The sequence below is a fragment of the Coregonus lavaretus genome (assembly GCF_964263955.1).
Source record: "Coregonus lavaretus genome assembly, chromosome: 28".
Classification (NCBI taxonomy): domain Eukaryota; kingdom Metazoa; phylum Chordata; class Actinopteri; order Salmoniformes; family Salmonidae; genus Coregonus; species Coregonus lavaretus.
Window position 1 is genome coordinate 32,403,698 of NC_140015.1, and position 14,763 is coordinate 32,418,460.

At 39.7% G+C, this 14,763-nt stretch overlaps 1 protein-coding gene across 1 annotated transcript in view; it reads right to left on the bottom strand.

The window, feature by feature from the left end:
- The window catches only part of LOC311103435 (nuclear GTPase SLIP-GC-like), a 48,783-nt gene extending 34,317 nt beyond the window's left edge, over positions 1–14,466 (bottom strand). Inside the window, exons 1-2 of the mRNA XM_084145001.1 lie at positions 14,423–14,466; positions 14,089–14,139 (exon numbers count right to left, since the gene is read on the bottom strand). The gene's annotated coding sequence lies outside the window, so the exon portion shown is untranslated. The remainder of the gene's footprint in view (positions 1–14,088; positions 14,140–14,422) is intronic.
- Positions 14,467–14,763: the final 297 nt, after the last annotated feature.

Below are 14,763 nucleotides of genomic sequence, written 5' to 3' on the forward strand. Positions count from 1 at the left end.
TCTCAGTCATCGTTATTCACAATTCATTCAGGATTATCTGTAATCATGGTGGCATCCACATTATTGTAAAAGTGTTAAGAAACATATTCTATTCTTATTTATAATGAAAGTTACTCCAAAATGACACAATACATTATTTACCATTCCTTTCTGTTGGGCACAAAATAATCTGAAACACACCAAAACAAACTGCAAATGCATCCAACAAGTTTGTAGAGTCGCAAGCGTGATGTAGTCATTTCGTGCAAGGAATATGGGACCAAACACTAAACTTTTGACGCCTACCTTTTTGAAAATGTTGGTTGTTACTTGTTTAACAAAATCTCTTTATATGAGCAATTGTATTAGTATACAATAATATAAATTTCCCCCAGAAACATTTTGGAACCAACTATATTTGTTTACCATTTAGAAATAAAATAACTTTATGTATACTGTCCGCCCATGTGAAGAAGTCTTAAGTATTTGGACAAATTCACTCATAGTTTTTCAAAGTAGTCAAAAGTATAGCATTTGGTCCCATATGCCCTGCATGCAATGACTACATCAAGCTTGTGACTTTACAAACTCTCTTTGGATGCATTTGCAGTTTGTTTTGCTTATGTTTTTGGTTATGGTTTGCCCAATAGTAATTGAATGGGAAATAATGACTAATCTTTTCTAACTGAGTAGATAAGATGTTTCTAAACACATCTAAATAAATCCTGATAATGCCATGAACCTAGAGTCGATGTCCGCACCCCCGAGAAAATCGAATTAGCATAATACAAAAATCCTCATAGAAATCTGTCAGTTTAAGCTAGAGATATCAGTTATTTTGCATCGGACGCGTCTCAATCCACCGCATCCGCAGATATCGCACTTCCGCATATGCGGTGAAAGGTGACAGAGCTAGAGTAGTGTTTGTCAGACCATGGGTCATCCCGACAATCAGTGTTCTCACAAAATTGCCTGTAGCGTCCAAACTATTATGAAGCCCTCTATGGAAAGATGAGACTCTCACAAACAAGATGGTGTTCTCCATTTGGCACTACGACCCCCACAAGATCTTGGGACTGAAGTCGGTACAGACGATCTGCCAACTTCTGTCTGTAGTGTCTGAACAGTTTGGGCTACACACTAATATGACCTCTCTATGGAAAATGAGACTGTCACAAACACGTACATGTCAGTTGTTTTGCTCTAGAACACCCACAGGCCTCACAAGACTTGTCTGAAGGTCCCCGGTACCAGTTGCAAACATTTATGGAAGTATACAGTGGGGGAAAAAAGTATTTAGTCAGCCACCAATTGTGCAAGTTCTCCCACTTAAAAAGATGAGAGAGGCCTGTCATTTTCATCATAGGTACACATCAATTATGACAGACAAATTGAAAAAAAAAAAATCCAGAAAATCACATTGTAGGATTTTTTATGAATTTATTTGCAAATTATGGTGGAAAATAAGTATTTGGTCACCTACAAACAAGCAAGATTTTTGGCTCTCACAGACCTTTAACTTCTTCTTTAAGAGGCTCCTCTGTCCTCCACTCGTTACCTGTATTAATGGCACCGGTTTGAACTTGTTATCAGTATAAAAGACACCTGTCCACAACCTCAAACAGTCACACTCCAAACTCCACTATGGCCAAGACCAAAGAGCTGTCAAAGGACACCAGAAACAAAATTGTAGACCTGCACCAGGCTGGGAAGACTGAATCTGCAATAGGTAAGCAGCTTGGTTTGAAGAAATCAACTGTGGGAGCAATTATTAGGAAATGGAAGACATACAAGACCACTGATAATCTCCCTCGATCTGGGGCTCCACGCAAGATCTCACCCCGTGGGGTCAAAATGATCACAAGAACGGTGAGCAAAAATCCCAGAACCACACGGGGGGACCTAGTGAATGACCTGCAGAGAGCTGGGACCAAAGCAACAAAGCCTACCATCAGTAACACACTACGCCGCCAGGGACTCAAATCCTGCAGTGCAAGACGTGTCCCCCTGCTTAAGCCAGTACATGTCCAGGACCGTCTGAAGTTTGCTAGAGTGCATTTGGATGATCCAGAAGAGGATTGGGAGAATGTCATATGGTCAGATGAAACCAAAATAGAACTTTTTGGTAAAAACTCAACTCATCGTGTTTGGAGGACAAAGAATGCTGAGTTGCATCCAAAGAACACCATACCTACTGTGAAGCATGGGGGTGGAAACATCATGCTTTGGGGCTGTTTTTCTGCAAAGGGACCAGGACGACTGATCCGTGTTAAGGAAAGAATGAATGGGGCCATGTATTGTGAGATTTTGAGTGAAAACCTCCTTCCATCAGCAAGGGCATTGAAGATGAAACGTGGCTGGGTCTTTCAGCATAACAATGATCCCAAACACACCGCCCGGGCAACGAAGGAGTGGCTTCGTAAGAAGCATTTCAAGGTCCTGGAGTGGCCTAGCCAGTCTCCAGATCTCAACCCCATAGAAAATCTTTGGAGGGAGTTGAAAGTCCGTGTTGCCCAGCGACAGCCCCAAAACATCACTGCTCTAGAGGAGATCTGCATGGAGGAATGGGCCAAAATACCAGCAACAGTGTGTGAAAACCTTGTGAAGACTTACAGAAAACCTTTGACCTGTGTCATTGCCAACAAAGGGTATATAACAAAGTATTGAGAAACTTGTGTTATTGACCAAATACTTATTTTCCACCATAATTTGCAAATAAATTCATTAAAAATCCTACAATGTGATTTTCTGGATTTTTTTTTCTAATTTTGTCTGTCATAGTTGATGTGTACCTATGATGAAAATTACAGGCCTCTCTCATCTTTTTAAGTGGGAGAACTTGCACAATTGGTGGCTGACTAAATACTTTTTTTCCCCACTGTATATGGAGACTTTTTAGTGCCAAAAATAAGGAGTTAAATACATGTAAAAAAAACAACAACAAAAAAACCAGTCCTGGCAACCATTATCACGCACACCTGCTCCCCATCGTTATGCACACCTGGACCTTATCATCACCTTGATTACCCTCCCTCTATTTAGCCTTCAGTAGCCTCAGTTGTCAGGCAGTATTGGTTTTGATCACGTTAAGTACGCTTCTCCTGTTTTGTTTATCTTATCATTAAACTCACATCTGCACCTGCTTTCTGACTCCAAGCGTATTCGTTACATTATATTTTTGGGGGGGACTGTCTGTTGTTCAATGTAGTGAATCTGTTATTCAATGCGTTTGTATGGACTAATAGCAGTAAGGCAAAAATTCTAAATCAAATAGCTAAATGGTCCTTGGTATGACCTTCTTAAAACAATTCCATATAGCTTAATAGAACCCCATTTTTACACATTTTGCAATGAGGCTAAGAGAATTTTGCATTTTAAAGCTAATTTCCTGCAATTCTACACAATTTAATATGACCCATGGCCCTTCTAGCCATCTCTATTTAGAACAACAGAAAGTAAACAAACATGCCCACAGTCATCAAGCTAGGTAAGAGATTATTATTAAGTATGTTTAACCCAATGAGTCCCACCGTAAAGCCGACACATTTTTTTTTACTTCTAACACATTTTAAACATTGTGTGTTTGAGTTACAGACTTCTAGGTTGTACCATTAGATGTGTCTATTTCTTCCATAGATACCAATCATTAGTCTGTGTGATTAATGGGGACTGAGCTAAAGGGGGGTTTGTGAAACAAGCGCAGATCCCGAAGGGGCCTGACATGCCAAATACTGTCCCCCTGTGTCACAATGGGAATCGATAAACTATTAGCATCTGTTGCTATATCAACAGCGTGATGACCTAATGCGTTGAGGTTTTTGTTACAAAAACGTCTGTAGAGTCCAAATGGTTTGAGCTATAAACTATTAAAAGATTTTTATGAAAAGATGAGACTCTCATAAACATGTTTTGCTCTATGACGCTCACAAGCTATACATGAGTATTTAGAAGGTTAGGGGTTCTTCTACATAGAAGATAATAGGAAATCTACTTGTTCTACTTGCCCTGAAAAGAAAATGGTACAATATTTCATTGTGAGGCTAAATACAAGGGCTGGACATGCAGATAAATAAAAGTCAGATACTGTATAGCATTCTAGATGCAAGACTGACAGTCCATGTCATATAGTTTTAAGCATGGCCTAAACTACGTTATATGTTGGGCTATGATAGTGTAAGAAAGTTGTGCTATGCTCATGGGGCATTTATACATTATATTATCAAAGAATAGAATCAATGGTTCAATCATTTTATTTATTAGAAATGTTGCAGGTACAAGTTATAGTGAATATACTAGTATGGGTAGCTACAATGGAAAATGCAGGGCAAGCATATTACAACTGCAGATGATCCTCTTCTTCTGTATTTTAGTACTAGGTGGAGCCATTGACCACAGTACCTCTCACCCTGAGGACCAACATGTCTACCACACCCTCTCTCATTGGCACCACCAGCTGTACCAGTATGTACTTGTCCATTCCCTAAGATATGCATGTGTAGTAGTGTGATGTTGTTCCCTTAGATTATGCACCAAGTTGCACACAAGGACAGTTCAAGTAGGCCAGGTCAAGAGGGGATGTTAATAAGTTAATAATAATACTAATAATTCAATGTGTTTTCTTTATTTAATTAGCTAATGTTATTTTTCGGTGTACAAACATTTTGTTGATATCTATATTGTAAATACACCTAATTGTAAAAGTTTTGTATATTTTGGTTTGGTCCATCGCGGGTTATCTGTACTTACGTACCCTCTTATTGTTCTCTTTCGCCTGACCAAACCAGCAAGGTATGTTGTCCTAGGCTCCGTAATTTGTCAATATAAAACTGTGGTAAAGTTACACAAAGTGCTGTTACGCTACTATAGGTTTTGTTACAATGTGGACAATATAAAGATTTATGTTAACAACTTTCACCGAGCTCGCTAATTAGGTTACCTATTGTAACTTGTGAGTATTTGGGACAGTGTTTGAGTAAGTTTCTATGTGCTCACGCAGGTGCTCGAGAGCTGTGACTGCACCAAGGGCTAACATATTGTGTGTTGTCTCTTCGTGTGCAGGTATGTCTTTTATTTTGTCTGAATTATGTTGTATATCATTTTACTTGTATTGTATAGTGTGCTGTTGGGCACTGAATGTGTGCATGCAGCACCTGTGCTCTTTTGCCTGACCTTCAACTAACAAGGTGCCCGAGAGCTGTGACTGCACCAAGGGCTAGCATATTGTGTGTTGTCTCTTCGTGTGCAGGTCCAATAAAAATTACCCAACCATCAGAATTCCAGTTGTGGCAGTGTCCTAATTAAAAGTACACAACACAGAACGAACCATGCTACACATGGAACCAGTAATTTTATATACAGTGGGGAAAAAAAGTATTTAGTCAGCCACCAATTGTGCAAGTTCTCCCACTTAAAAAGATGAGAGGGGCCTGTAATTTTCATCATAGGTACAAGTCAACTAGGACAGACAAAATGAGGAAAAAAAATCCAGAAAATCACATTGTAGGATTTTTTATGAATTTATTTGCAAATTATGGTGGAAAATAAGTATTTGGTCAATAACAAAAGTTTCTCAATACTTTGTTATATACCCTTTGTTGGCAATGACACAGGTCAAACGTTTTCTGTAAGTCTTCACAAGGTTGTCACACACTGTTGCTGGTATTTTGGCCCATTCCTCCATGCAGATCTCCTCTAGAGCAGTGATGTTTTGGGGCTGTCGCTGGGCAACACAGACTTTCAACTCCCTCCAAAGATTTTCTATGGGGTTGAGATCTGGAGACTGGCTAGGCCACTCCAGGACCTTGAAATGCTTCGTACGAAGCCACTCCTTCGTTGCCCGGGCGGTGTGTTTAGGATCATTGTCATGCTGAAAGACCCAGCCACGTTTCATCTTCAATGCCCTTGCTGACGGAAGGAGGTTTTCACTCAAAATCTCACGATACATGGCCCCATTCATTCTTTCCTTTACACGGATCAGTCGTCCTGGTCCCTTTGCAGAAAAACAGCCCCAAAGCATGATGTTTCCACCCCCATGCTTCACAGTAGGTATGGTGTTCTTTGGATGCAACTCAGCATTCTTTGTCCTCCAAACACGACGAGTTGAGTTTTTACCAAAAAGTTATATTTTGGTTTCATATGACATTCTCCCAATCCTCTTCTGGATCATCCAAATGCACTCTAGCAAACTTCAGACGGTCCTGGACATGTACTGGCTTAAGCAGGGGGACACGTCTTGCACTGCAGGATTTGAGTCCCTGGCGGCGTAGTGTGTTACTGATGGTAGGCTTTGTTACTTTGGTCCCAGCTCTCTGCAGGTCATTCACTAGGTCCCCCCGTGTGGTTCTGGGATTTTTGCTCACCGTTCTTGTGATCATTTTGACCCCACGGGGTGAGATCTTGCGTGGAGCCCCAGATCGAGGGAGATTATCAGTGGTCTTGTATGTCTTCCATTTCCTAATAATTGCTCCCACAGTTGATTTCTTCAAACCAAGCTGCTTACCTATTGCAGATTCAGTCTTCCCAGCCTGGTCCAGGTCTACAATTTTGTTTCTGGTGTCCTTTGACAGCTCTTTGGTCTTGGCCATAGTGGAGTTTGGAGTGTGACTGTTTGAGGTTGTGAACAGGTGTCTTTTATACTGATAACAAGTTCAAACAGGTGCCATTAATACAGGTAACAAGTGGAGGACAGAGGAGCCTCTTAAAGAAGAAGTTACAGGTCTGTGAGAGCCAGAAATCTTGCTTGTTTGTAGGTGACCAAATACTTATTTTCCACCATAATTTGCAAATAAATTCATAAAAAATCCTACAATGTGATTTTCTGGATATTTTTTTCTCAATTTGTCTGTCATAGTTGACGTGTACCTATGATGAAAATTACAGGCCTCTCTCATCTTTTTAAGTGGGAGAACTTGCACAATTGGTGGCTGACTAAATACTTTTTTTCCCCACTGTAGGACTCCCAATCAGTTGGGTCTTTGGCTCTGAGAACTTAGTTTATATTTTTTACATGGTCTTATATGAATCAATTTGGGTGGCGCTTTAGGTATCTTCATTTTCCAAACACAGTAGTTGATGGATTGATCACTGAAACAGTCTGGAAAAACCCTACCCCATTCATATACGTTAACTGCTTTAACATTGACGATAGTATATTTTATATGTAACAGTGGTGCTTCCGTCCCTCTCCTCGCCCCAACCTGGACTTGAACCAGGGACCCTCTGAACACATTGACAACAGTCACCCTTAAATTACCTATCGCTCCACAAAAGCAGCAGTCTTTGCAGTGCAAGGGAAACAACTACTTCAAGGTCTTAGAGTGAGTGACGTCACCGATTGAAACGCTACTAGCACGCACAGCTAACTAGCTAGCCATTTCACACCGGTTACACACATCAGTGAGAAATCATTTTCAAAAAACAGAAGGTTAAATTACTAAATATTTTATAGAGTTAGGGTTAGTGTTCCCACACGGCCATATCTCCATGTTACAGTGCTTGTTTACAAAACACAGATGGAAGACTGGCGATCTAGCATACGCCAAACACCTGGATAACCCTTTGAAGAACCCTTTTTGGTTCCAGGTAAAACCCTTCTGGTTCCAGGTAGAACCTTTTTGGGTTTTGGAAAGGGTTCTACATGGAACCCAATAGGGTTCTACTTGGAACTAAACAGGGTGCTTATATGGGAATCAATATTTACTAATGACATGCCACTGGCCTTGAGTAAAGCCAGTGTGTCTATGTATGCGGATGTCTCAACACTATACACTTCAGCTACTACAGCGAGTGAAATCACTGCAACACTTAACTAAGAGCTGCAGTTAGTTTTAGAATGGGTAGCAAGGAATAAGTAAATATTTCAAAAACTTAAAGCATTGTATTTGGGACAAATCATTCACTAAACCTTAAACCTCAACTAAATCTTGTAATAAATAATGGGTAAATTGAGCAAGTTGAGGTGACTAAACTGCTTGGAGTAACCCTGGATTTTAAACTGTCATTGTCAAAACACGTTGATACAACAGTAGCTTAGATGGGGAGAAGTCTGTCCATAATAAAGCGCTGCTCTGCATTTTTAACAACACTATCAACAAGGCAGGTCCTGCAGGCTCTAATTCCATGGCTACATGGAACTCTATTCCACATCAGGTAACTGATGCAAGCAGTAGAATCAGATAAAAAAAACAGATAAAAATACACCTTATGGAACAGCAGGGACTGTGAAGAGACACACACACAGGCATGGACACACACACATGATAAGACATGCACTCTACACACACGTACACATGAATTTTGTATTGTAGATACAGTGGCTTGCGAAAGTATTCACCCCTCTTGGCATTTTTCCTATTTTGTTGCCTTACTGATAGAGAAATTATGATTATGACTAAAATTGTTAACCCCAATACTGATGATGACTGTGTGAACTATTTTAGGGTTATCATTATAAACCCACTAACAGAGGGGGTGAGTTAGAAACTGCTGAGACAAACATTCCAGGATGAAGGGGACTGAGAAACTGGTTAAAGGCCTCCTAAAGGTGGGCGGAGCAAAGTGCCTTTGTGTGTGAAGTAGTATAAAAGCTGTATATGTGTTTTTTGGCGGCAGAGCTCTCCATGATTAAACATACAGATCATTCTTGCCGGTTGTGGACCTTTGTTTAATTCATGATTAAACCAGAGCCTTACACCCTCTGGGAATTATTCAGAGCATTAAGTTTGATTAATTAGAGATATAAATTCTTGTGACACTTACAACCTGGAATTCAAATGGATTTTTGGGGGGGTTTGTATCATTTGATTTACACAACATGCCTACCACTTTGAAGATGCAAAATATGTTTTTATATTTTGAAACAAACAAGAAATAAGACAAAAAAACAGAACTTGAGCGTGCATCATTATTCACCTCCCTAAGTCAATACTTTGTAGTGCCACCTTTTGCAGCAATTACAGCTGCAAGTCTCTTGGGGTATGTCTCTATAAGCTTGGCACATCTAGCCACTGAGATTTTTGCCCATTCTTCAAGGCAAAACTGCTCCAGCTCTTTCAAGTTGGATCGGTTCCGCTGGTGTACAGCAATCTTTAAGTCATACCACAGATTCTCAATTGGATTGAGGTCTGGGCTTTGACTAGGCCATTCCAATACATTTAAATGTTTCCCCTTAAACCACTCAAGTGTTGCTTTAGCAGTATACTTATAGTCATTGTCCTGCTGGAAGGTGAACCTCCATCCCAGTCTCAAATCTCTGGAAGACTGAAACAGGTTTCCCTCAAGAATTTCCCTGTATATAGCGCCATCCATCATTCCTTCAATTCTGACCAGTTTCCCAGTCCCTGCCGATGAAAAACATCCCCACAGCATGATACTGCCACCACCATGCTTCACTGTGGATGGTGTTCTCGGGGTGATGAGAGGTATTGGGTTTGCGCCAGACATAGCGTTTTCCTTGATGGCCAAAAAGCTCAATTTTAGTCTCATCTGACCAGAGTACCTTCTTCCATATGTTTGGGGAGTCTCCCACATGTCTTTTGGCGAACACCAAACATGTTTGCGTATTTTTTTTCTTTAAGCAATGGCTTTTTTCTGGTCACTCTTCCGTAAAGCCCAGCTCTGTGGAGTGTATGGCTTAAAGTGGTCCTATGGACAGATACTCCAATCTCCGCTGTGGAGCTTTGCAGCTCCTTCAGGGTTATCTTTGGTCTCTTTGTTGCCTCTCTGATTAATGCCCTCCTTGCCTGGTCCGTGAGTTTTGGTGGGCGGCCCTCTCTTGGCAGGTTTGTTGTGGTGCCATATTCTTTCAATTTTTTAATAATCGATTTCATGGTGCTCCGTGGGATGTTCAAAGTTTCAGATATTTTTTTATAACCCAACCCTGATCTGTACTTCTCTACAACTTTGTCCCTGACCTGTTTGGAGAGCTCCTTGGTCTTCATGGTGCCGCTTGCTTGGTGGTGCCTCTTACTTAGTGGTTTTGCAGACTCTGGGGCCTTTCAGAACAGGTGTATATATACTGAGATCATGTGACAGATCATGTGACACTTAGATTGCACACAAGTGGACTTTATTTAACTAATTATGAGACTTCTGAAGGTAGGTGGTTACACCAGATCTTATTTAGGGGCTTCATAGCAATACATTTATTTTTTTCATTTCACTTCACCAATTTGGACTATACGTCCATTACTATATGTCCATTACATGAAATAAAAATAAAAATCCATTTAAATTACAGGTTATAATCCAACAAAATAGGAAAAACACCAAGGGGGATGAATACTTTTGCAAGGCACTTTATGTGGTAGTAGAGTAGTGGCCTGAGGGAACACACTTAATATATTGTGTAAAGTGTTATGAAATATAATATCATGTAATATTTTAAATTTAATATAACTGCCTTAATGTTGCTGGACCCCAGGAAGAGTAGCTGCTGCCTTGGCAGCAGGTAATGGGGATCCTTAATATATACAAATACAAATATAGTACGTTCTATGGGGATGGTCTTGAACTGCAGTAATTTATGTATAAGATTATATGAATATGACTGGGCATTCAAACATATCTGTATCCATTCATCATCATCAATAGCTTCTCCCAGGTCTTCCTCACATTTTTTATTTACATGTTTTGTGTTATCGGGAAAAGCCTCTATCAAGATACAGTTTGGAAATCAACTTTGGAGGTTTTTCGGACTGCCTTAAAACATTTTCAATCTTTGACGCTTCTGGCTTGTCCAGTGTTTGCTGCACAGAGAGAATAAAGTGTTGTATAAATTTACGTCAACCCATCCACCCCAACCAACCACGGTTACATAACCTTCTGTCTTATGTAACCATACCAAACGTAACATATCATACTAATTTGGTATCCCGGATTTATCTTTACCATGTTACCTCTAGTCTATGAGACCAGGCTGCAACTGTAGCTTTAAGCTTAAGCTGCTGTCTTTTAGCTACTGTAGGGATACCCATCAACTCAAGATGGAACTTTGTATCCATATACTGTTATATACTACTGCAAAATTAACCTGAGCTCCGTAAGCTGGTCTTCCATGGCTGTCTGATACTGCTGGGATACCTGTCACCATCTGGTCATGCTAAGACATGATGAGCATAGTGTTGTGTACTGTGCACCATGACAGTGAAGCCTGTTTATTACTGTCAGTGTGAAAAGTAGGGAATTAGCTGGGAAAACTGACAGATCAGTAACATTACATTACAGGCTGGGTTTCTGTACAGCACTTCGAGATATTAGCTGATGTAAGAAGGGCTATATAAAATAAAATTGATTGATTGATTGATTACATTGCTATATACTGACTAATAAAAATGTACATAGCGCTGAAAAACCATTGGAATATCGGTCTTCAATTGTTTAGCCGCAGGTTTTATCTTGTTTGATTCAGATCTAGTGTGATTAAGGCAAAAATAATAATTAACGTTAGTGGGCTAGCTAGCTAACGTTAGCCAACTTTTGGCTAGCTCTCTCTAACAATACATCAACTGGCGAAAGCTATCCAAGATTTACTTCTGTTGAAACAGGACAAAACAAAGGCTACAAAACAACATTTCCATACACACAACAGCTGTTAGATAGTGATATGAGGTGGCTATTATTATGGCACTATCTGACAGATGGCTAGAGGCTAGAGCTGAACTGGCCGTGGTAGCTACTAGCTAGCTAGCTAAATTCATTCCTCTCAGTCGTAGAGGATGAAACATTAGCTAACGTTGCATGTCAGTTACACTACTCGCTCAGCCCTGGGAATAAACACCAGTTTATTTTCTCTTCTTCTGTTAAGTCAAACAGCACAGTGGCCAGCAGAGGCATCATAACCATTGGGGGCACGTGCCCCCTCATATCTGTCCTGTTTCAAATAAAATAAAATAAATGAAAAAAGTAGTTAATTTCTTAGTTACATTTTTGGTTGTTGTTTGTCTGTAATACTACTAGCCAACTAGCAATTTAATGAAGTTGACATTAGCTAGCCCAGATAGGTTACCAATCTTCCAACCTCATAACTAGCTACCAAGAAGCAATTTCAGGCTATCAATCAAGTTGGAGTAGCTAGCTTGTCTAACTATCTTAGCTGGCATACCTGCTGACAAGGTCGGTAGACTTTAGAAAGCAAGTAATTACTAAATGTATTGAATAAGACTGTGCAATCTTTTACCCAGATTTGAGCCAGGAGGATACAGACAGCTAAAGAGGTATGCTTAGATATGCAGAGAAATATACATATATTTTAGATAGATTTAAGTGTAATGATTATGGCTCTAGATTGCTCCTCTTGCTTGTACAACTCGGAGTAAGCGTTTAACACATACTGACTCTCGCATGCGGGTGCTAAGCCGCATGCTTTGCCTTCACAAAGCCTGTCCGCACGTTCTGTGTTGTCCACGCGGTCCTAAATCCAGACGACTGAAACTTCCAAATAACCTACCCGAACGCTCTGAGGCGTCCGCATGGTCCAAAAGCACACAAATGCTGCTTTTTGTATCACAGTACAATGGGGGGGGGGGTCATGACACCAGGGTCCCCAGTGAAAGTTGCGCCCCTGCATATTGCCATGGGGAAGAGAGAAAGATTTGCAATTGTATAGCTAATCTTATGCTATTCTACACATTTTGCAATGAGGCTGAGAGAATCTTGAAAATGTAAAGCTATTTTACTGCTATTCTACACATTATGCCATGAGGCAGAGATTTATTTTCTCAGTTTTTAAGCTATTTTCCTGTAATTCTGAAAAATGACGTGTTCATTGACTGGAAATAAAAGTGGATAACACATGTATTTCACTTCGCTTACAAATCGTCCCTCTCCTAAAAGTTATGCAAAATGTAGCTGAAGACAAGTAGGTGTCCAATATATAGTATATTCCTCACCCTGACAGTAGTTGATGGGACTGGAAAAACGGTCATTTAGCTAATAATCATTGGTAGTGACAGGGGAAACCATTACATATTTTATATTTCATGGCCAAATCAACTGAAATCCAATGAAATCAATTCGATACTTGGTTTGACCTTGCTTAAAGATGATTTGGCCATTTAAAACAGTTTGTTTCTATTGTAGAACAGTTTTGTAATGTCTGTAAAACATCACTCACTCATGCTGCCACTAATTCAAGCTAACTTAATTCATACTGCCACTTATTTGAAACAAAAAATATGTTTATACTCACTTCACATAAAGTTGCAAATCTCTTACATTACTCACTTTTCCTTATCTCATTTGCAGTAATGTTAGCATTCAATTATCACCTTACAAGATATTAATCAATCTGAATCCAATTTAACCCTAGTGTGGGGTTCTATTTTCTCATAATTGGATCTGTATGTGATGAATACCTTAGAAGGAATGCATTAATGATAAGCATAGGTTTGTACTATACTGATATAAATTGTTTCACATAACAGGCTGTGATTCATGTAAAGAACGTTAAGGACATATCAGACTTGTATTTCTTACAGATACGAACACTGCCTCTTTGTTGTCTGTGAACCGTCCTTGGGCGTAGGTACGTACAGTCTTTTGGGTGCTGACTCCACAGGTTGTTATGATAAAAACGTATGCCTGGCAACAGTGTGCAAGAAGGGGCTGAGTAAGTCTAAACCACACTCAGTCTCTAGTCTGATTGGCCACCAGGGAGTGGGAAATATCTCTATCAGAGTATTTGAAGAAGAACCTGTAACAATGGATTAGTTGTCTGAGTGCCCTGCGTGGTATTTCAGTGGACCCGTATATACGAACATCATATTTACCATTGAAGGTTTTGCATTAATTAAAATACTAGTCTATTTAGAAGACGTGTATTGACCTCTTTTGTTCCTAATACCAGATTTGAATTGACGCAACTTAACACTAGCTAACCTAATTTAAGATAATTTATGTTAATGCTGACACTCACATAAAGTTGCAAGTCTCGTCAAAAGTACTGATTTGTTTTCTTACACTGAAAGCAGTCCTAAGCCATTTCAGGCATTTCAAAGCAGTGTCTTTAAAAAACCTATTGCATGTATTTCATTTAAATGAGCCCACACTGATCAACTGAGAGTTGACCATGAAATGTGTGGAATGTTTAAACAAAAATATGCTGACACTTACCACATAAAGGCAATCTTCTGCAAATGTATTCTGTGCTTCTTCCGCAGCTCTCTACAGCAAGCAAACACACTGAACAATGTGAGTATGTGGCGTTGCATAAAGGAGTACAGCAGTTTGGGTGTGGCTGTTCTTCGACATGTTGTGACGTTTGGTTTTCAAATTCAAAGTACAACAAACACCTCATTGTGGTAGCCATTCTTCACCCTAATTTCCTTGCTTGGTATATTACTGTGATTGAGCAATAGTGCTAAAAAACTAATACAAAAATCCTTGAATGTACATATTGTATTAGAATATTTATGAAATGCACATTGTTATATTTGGTAGCACTTACTCGTTTTCCCTCGATTCCAACCCCATTCGATGCTTGGAACGGATGTGGGTGGGGCTATGTCTAAATAAGGGTCTAAATAAGGGTGGTACTTTTTTTAAAATCACAAAAGCTCTGATGAAGGCTTTGAGGCCGATACGTAAAGTTTATTAAAGAGAAGTGAAAGAGCAGTGCCCCTGTGACAACAAGCTTGGACCCCCTTGTGGCCCCCCTAAATGCTGAGTCTGAAACAATTACCATATTATTCATTTTTGCCATCATGTTCTTTTTTTCTGCTTCTTTTTTTTTTTTTACATCTGTTATTAGACAGTGGCAAAGCGGAACACTAAAGTAACCCAACTCAT